Genomic DNA, 7460 nt, shown 5'->3' with positions numbered 1-7460 from the left:
GTCTTTTGGTTGGAGTATTTAATCCATTCATGTTTAAGGTAATTATCGATATGTATGTTACTATGACCATTTTCTGAATTGTTTTGGGTTTGTTTTTGTAGGTCCTTTTTTTCTCTTTTGTTTCCCGCTTACAGAAGTTCCTTTAGCATTTGCTGTAGAGCTGGTTTGGTGGTGCTGAATTCTGTTAGCTTTTGCTTGTCTGTAAAGCTTTTGATTTCTCCATCGAATCTGAATGATATCCTTGCCGGGTAGAGTAATCTTGGTTGTAGGTTCTTCCCTTTCATCACTTTAAGTATATCATGCCACTCCCTTGTGGCTTGTAGAGTTTCTGGTGAGACATCAGATGTTAACCTCATGGAGTTCCCTTGTATGTTATTTGTCGTTTTTCCCTTTCTGCTTTCAATAATTTTTCTTTGTCTTTAATTTTTGCCAACTTGATTATTATGTGTCTCGGCATGTTTCTTCTTGGGTTTATCCTGTATAGGACTGCGCTTCCTGGACTTGGGTGGCTGTTTCCTTTCCCATGTTAGGGAAGTTTTCGACTATAATCTCTTCAAAGATTTTCTCGGGTCCTTTCTTCTCCTTCTGGGACCCCTGTAATGCGAATGTTGTTGAGTTTAATGTTGTTCCAGAGGTCTCTTAGGCTTTCTTCATTTCTTTTCTTTCTTTTTTCTTTATTCTGTTCTGCAGCAGTGAATTCCACCATTCTGTCTTCCAGGTCACTTATCCATTCTTCTGCCTCAGTTATTCTGGTATTGATTCCTTCTAGTATAGTTTTCATTTCAGTTATTGTATTGTTCATCTCTGTTTATTTGTTCTTTAATTCTTCTAGGTCTTTGTTAAACATTTCTTGCATCTTCTCGATCTTTGCCTCCATTCTTTTTCCGAGGTCCTGGATCATCTTCATTATCATTATTCTGAATTCTCTTTCTGGAAGGTTGCTGATCTCCACTTCATTTAGTTGTTTTTCTGGGGTTTTATCTTGTTCTTTCATCTGGTACATAGCCCTCTGCCTTTTCATCTTGTCTATCTTTATGTGAATGTGGTTTTTGTTCCACAGGCTGCAAGATTTTAGTTCTTCTTGCTTTTGCTCTCTCCCCTCTGGTGGATGAGCGGCAGATAGGCTTTTATCTATGCTTTTAAGCCCCGTGCCTTATTAACTTTCAAGCGTAATGACCAATGATGATTTCTGTACCAGTTCCTAGTCACTTTTCTGAAACAGATTTACTCCATTAACTTTTTTTGTTAATTGTAGAAAGTAACAGTTTACCTGAAAACCACATTTCTCATTCCAAAGAAGTGTTGTTTTTAGATTACTCAAGTTCATTAATACTCCATGGTCTGAAAGTGTCATTTACTTTAATCTCCTTAACATTTCTTGTCAGTCTCATCCGACTTAGAACAGAGCTCCACCTCTTTACCAAATATTACTTCATAAAATATCTTCTGCAGATGTTCTCTAATAATGTGCCTTCCTTGGTCTGGTGGTATATGTGAGCCACTATTATTTTAAAAGTAATGCACGTTGATTGTATTGGAACATATGGAAACAATTTTAAATGTAAAGAAAAATATAGAATTACCCTCCTTTTCGACCTTTAAGTTGAACTATGTTGCTTTCATAGTTACCATGTGTCTTTATACCCCATTAGACTGTACAATTCACAGAGGAAAGGACCCTTAAGATTTTTTGCTCCTGTAGCACCCACCACCTTGTATACCACATGGCCTTGTGACAGACATTTTGTAAAAATAATTGAGTTTTTAAGTGTTTTTCCACAATATCAAACTTTCTCTTGAAGATAGATCAAAATGATACCATCTTGTGTATTTATGTAGACAAGGCAGAAGCACCCAGTGCAGACCCAGCTGTTTATCACAAGAGAGATGAAATAATTATTTGCAGGAAGGGGCGCATCTATGGGCAGGGAGGGATTTTTGAGTACTCCTTGTTTACCACATCTGTTCTGATTGTTTCCTAGCTAGATTTCACACAAGGCATCTGTATTTGAGGAACCCAGTTCCTCAGATCTGTCACAGTTAAACACCTAGTTAAATACTCAGTAATTTTATATTGGAATAAAACTACTCACCCACTATGTGTGTCTCTCAAAACTAGATCGTCTGTGTTACCAACAAAGAGTTGTCTTATTTTTGTATTTCCCTTGGATCCTTGCTGGATTTTGTAGCATACAATATAGGTACTCAATAAGTACGTATTGAAGAAGTACCACAGAAGATTTCCAATATTAGATGATCTGTGAGCTTTTTCTTAGGAGAAATCCCAAGGTAAGGTTCTGATCCTCTCTGGAATATGTTTTCCTCTTTCTAGGCCTTTTGGAAATTCCTCAAAGCAGAGTTTCTTCCTGGGTTTCTTGATTCTACCTTAGTGGGCATGAGAGGGGTGGGAAAGGGTATGGTTATTCTTCAGAAAAGCAACATGCGCCAGTTTACAGTAAACAGTACTTTTCATCAGGGTACTTTCTTTCATGCACTGTCCCACCCCACATTTAGCTCTCACCCTTGTTTTTTCATTGGAATTTGTTTGGAGTCCTGCATTATGGAACTACATGTTTTAGTATATGTTTCTAAAATACAGGAACTGTAGTATCTTCACATCTAAAAAACTTAAGTTACTTAATATCAGATAATATAGTCATTCTCAAAAAATATTTTTTATAATTTGCTTGAATCAGGACCCAGATAAGATTCATGTTTTGCAGTTGCTTGATTTGTCTTTAAATTTTCTTTTAATATATAGGTTTCTCCTCCCACCTTTTTTCTTCCAGTTTATTTTTTGAAGAACCAGCTCATTCATTCTAAAAAGTTTCCCACATAAAAGGTTTTGCTGATTATTTCCTTAGTTGTCATTTTATGTTTATGTTTCCTGTATATGCCATAAACTAGTTGTTATGTTTAGCGGCTTGGTCAAATTCAAGATTGATGTTTTGAGAAGGATGCTTCATTGGTGGTGGTGTGTACTTCCACTAGGAGACACAGGTCTTGTCTTTTTGGTGGTCATTGCTTAGATGTATTAATTAGGTCAGTGGTTCTCAAAGTGGACCATAGACCCTGAGAGTCCCCAGGACACTTTCACGGGGCGTACAAGGTCAAAACTCCTCATAACTCTAAGTTATTATTTACCTTTTTCAATGTGTTGAAAGTTTTATTGATGTAGCAAAATTATTGATGGGTAAAGCTGCTGGACCTTAGCATGAATCAAGACAGTAGCACCAAACTGTACTATTGTTCATTATAGTCTTCACTTTCATGCCACAGTTTTTCTTAAAAAGTTCATTTCAATTTTTAATTAATCTTGACCTTGAAAACATGTCTTTAATAGTCTGTGGAACAAAATGAAAAATATGCATAAAGCACTTTTGCTACATAATGAAGTGTGATGATTGTTTCAAAGGAAAGGCAATTATGCAATTGTGTGAGTTACAAACTGAACTAGTCACTTTTTTCATTGAACATGTCTGCTTGGAAGAATGGCTGGCAGACAAACCAGGGTTCTTCTGACTTGAGTATTTGGCAGAAAACTAACAGTACTTGTTACTGCTAAAATTTGAACTTTCAAGAGAAAGTTGGAATTTTAGAAAACTTGCCTCTTAACACTGTAGCATGACAGCTTCCCAATACTTTTCCAATATAATCAGTGCTGATTTAACAACAGTTGTTTCTGATAGTTTATATGAAATGTGTCAACATTCGGACGATCTGCAAAACAACCAATGTTCTCCAGATGCTCTGTGCATGGATTACAAAATGGTCCGTGAGTGAAGAAGTGAGTGAAACTCTAGCAGGGTAGAAGAAGTTTACAGGGGTTTCAGATTCTACACTGCAGCTGACCTTTAAGAAACCTCCATTTGTCAAATTTTGGTATTGTCTCAAATAAGAATGTCCACAACTATCTAAAAAGCCTGCTAAAATACTCCTTCCCAAACAAAGCTAGACAAATCAAGACAGTGTGTTATGCCTTATAGATTAATAAAATAGAATTAAGAGTCCAGAAATTTGTGGTTAATTTTGGCACCCTACAGGGGTGCCAAAACAGCTCAATGGGGAAAGAATGGACTTTTCATTAAATTGTTTTGTGACAACTATATACCCACTTGCAAAAGAATGAAGTTGAATCAGTACCTCACACCATATGCAAAAGTCAACTCAAAATGGATTGAAGGGACTTCCCTGGTGGTCCAGTGGTAAAGAATCTGCCTTCCAATGCAGTGGATGTGGGTTTGATCACTGGTCAGGGAGCTAAGATCCCATATGCTGTGGGGCAACTAAGCCTGCGTGCCACAACTATTGAGGTGCTCAGCACCTCGAGAGAGCCTGCTTGCCACAAACTACAGAGCCCACGTTCTCTGGAGCCCATGCACCACAGCTAGAGAGAAAACCCACACGCCGCAACTAGAGAGGAGCCCAAGCAGACAGTGCACTGTAACGGAAAGATCCCGCATGCCTCAACAAAGATCCTGTGGGCCTCAACTAAGACCCAATACAGCCAAAAAAAAAAAAAAAAGATTGAAAACCTAAATGTCAGAGCCTAAATCATGAAACTCTTAGAAGAAAATGTAGGTGTAAATTTTTGTGACATTGGATTAGGTGATAGTTTCTTAGATACGGCACCAACAGCAAAGGCAACAAAAGAAAAAATAGACAAATTGAACTTTGTCAAAATTTTTAAGTTTTGTGCTTCAAAGTACACCATCAGCAGTGAAAAGACAACTCTCAGCATGGGAAAAAAATTTTGCAAGTAATATATCTGATAAAGGACTTGTGTAAAGAACTTACATCAATAAAAAGCTCATGACAAAGCAGTTTTAATCTTTGGTGTATGTTTATACTCAAGAGAAATGAAAATGTCTACACAAAACCTTGTACACAGATGTTGATAGCAGCGTTATTGATAACAGCCAAAAAGTGGAAACAACACAAATGTCCTTTGGATGAATGGATTAATAAAATACGATTTATCCAAAAGTTGAATATTGTCTGGCTATAAAAGGAAGTATTGATATAGCCTACAACATCCCATGGGCCTTTCAATTCTGTAGTAACTGTGTATACACCACAGTGCAAAATGAAGCTGGATAGACTCGGATTCTTATTCTTGCTCTGCCACTTATTCCATGACTGACCAACTTATTGAGCAAGCCTATTTGACAATATTTGTCTCATATTGTCAAGGTGCAGTGAGTTAAGTACTCAGCAAATAAAAGTACTCAAATAATAGGTCTCTTCATGCTACCTTTTGTTCTCTTGGAAGTTCTAATAGGGAGAGGAGGGTATGATGAAGAATAGAGAACATTCTGAGAGTGATTTTTCTCTTTATAAAGGAACTTATCATCTTGTAGCTTCTTTTGTTAGTATAGTTAAAATATCAGCACATGCTTAAGAGACATGTATATGTGTATAATGTGCTCAAAGTGTATGTCTTTTCCATCATCATCTCAACAATTGAAGGCACTTTTATGTTATCCTTTAAGACTTTAAGAGTGAGATTAGGAGAAAAAAAAAAGGATGCAAAACGTTGCCGTAAGTACAAAGGTAAAACTAAAACATCAAGAGAATTCAAGTCAAGTAACCATGCAAGTGTAAGTGTACGAAATTCAAAATAATGGAGAATTTGTGGGAAGAGTTGAAAGCACAGAGAATAAATCTAAGTGGTCAATAGACTGTGAGTTATCTGAAGGTAGAGACTTGTATTTTATTCACTGCTAAACACCGAGCACAGAGACTGGTACAAAGTAGAGTCACAATAAATATCTTCTAGATTAATAAATGAAATATAATAACTAATAGGCATTCCAGATTAAAAGACCTAGAAGAGAGGAAATAAGTGAAAAGACCTACTTAATGCCACATTTTGGTTACTCTGCAAATGAGCAAAAAAGTAAGTATACAGGGCTTCCCTGATGGCACAGTGGTTGAGAATCCACCTGCCAAGGAAGGGGACACAGGTTCGATCCCTGGTCTGGGAAGATCCCACATGCCACGGAGCAACTAAGCCTGTGCGCCACAACTACCAAGCTTGTGCTCTAGAACCCGTGAGCCACAACTACTGAGCCCGTGTACTACAACTACTGAATCCCACGTGCCTAGAGCCCATGCTCTGCAGCAAGAGAAGCCACCGCAATGAGAAGCCTATGCACCACAGCAAAGAGCAGCCCCAGCTCGCCACAACTAGAGAAAGCCCGTGTGCAGCAATGAAGACCCAACACAGCCAAAAATAATTTTTTTTTAAAAAAGGTAAGTATACAAAGGAGAGAAAAATCATTGACATAAGAATTTTCACCTGTCCTATAGTATCTAGGAGACAAGAAAGCAATATTGTTAAGTGAAAAGGGGGAGCTTGAACCCAGCTATTTAATGGCTTTCTCAGAAAGTTCACAATTTTCTTGGAAAATATTAAGGATAAACTCAAGCAAAAAGAAAAAATCTAATTCTTGCTTCAGCAGCACATATACTAGAATTGGAATGATACAGAGATTAGCATGGCCCCTGCACAAGGATTACACACAAATTTGTGAAGTGTTCCATATTTTTCCCCTCAGACCCCGGCCATGCCCTCAACCATGGCAGAGATTGCCATTGCTCCTAGAAGAAGCCCAGCTCCCTCAGGGCTCCTGCTCCAGCCCCTTGGGCCCCGGACTCGCCCCCCTGATGGCAGCAACCACCACTGAACCAGGAGAAGCTCTAGCTTGCAACTGACTCTAGCCCTTCCAACCCCAGCCCTACTTCCCACCAAGGAGGCAGCTGCCGATGCACCCCAGGAGAAGACATGGCCCCTGTTCACTTCATGTCCTGCTCTCCCACTAAAGCCACTGGCCACACACAGACTGCATAGGGATGTTCCCATACACCATGAAGACTGGGATAGGTAACTTTCACCTAATTTCATAGAGGCAGAAAATCAAACAAAATGAGAAGACAGGAATATGTTCCAAACAAAAGAGCAAAATAAAACCTCAAGGGGGGAAGAACCCTAATAAAATGAAGGTAAGTAATTTACCTGATAAAGAGTATAAAGAAATGGTCATAAAGATGCTCATTGAACTCAGGAGAAAAATGGAGGAACTCAGGAACTTTGTTGAACTTATATGTTCAACAAAGAACATATAAGAAACATATAAGAAAGAACCAAACAATAACTGAAATGAAAACTATACATTGGAACGAATTAATAGCAAATTAGGTGATACAGAAAAACGTACAAGTGACCTGGAAGTTAGAATAATGGAAATCACCCAATCAGAACAGCCAAAAAAAAAAAAATTTTTTTTTTTTAATGATAGTTAAAGCGACTTCTAGGACAACATAAAGTGTACTAAGTTTCACATTATAGGGATCCCATAAGGAGGAGTGAGAGCGATAAAGGGGCAGAAAATGTATTTGATGAAATTATGGCTAAAAACTTCCCTAACCCAAAGAGAGAAACAGATGCCCAGGTCCAG

The 7460-nt window shown here is 38.0% G+C and overlaps 1 pseudogene; it reads left to right on the top strand.

Annotated features, from left to right (window-relative positions):
• The first annotated feature begins 6452 nt into the window (after positions 1–6452).
• On the top strand, positions 6453–6552 carry LOC113614832 (uncharacterized; annotated as a pseudogene).
• The last annotated feature ends 908 nt before the right edge of the window (positions 6553–7460 follow it).

This window comes from Aethalodelphis obliquidens, unplaced genomic scaffold (genome assembly GCF_003676395.1).
Source record: "Aethalodelphis obliquidens isolate GAN/ISIS:26980383/991018 unplaced genomic scaffold, ASM367639v1 scaffold105, whole genome shotgun sequence".
NCBI classification, from domain to species: domain Eukaryota; kingdom Metazoa; phylum Chordata; class Mammalia; order Artiodactyla; family Delphinidae; genus Aethalodelphis; species Aethalodelphis obliquidens.
The sequence above is the reverse complement of the archived record's forward strand: the minus strand, read 5'-3'. Positions and strand labels throughout refer to the sequence as shown.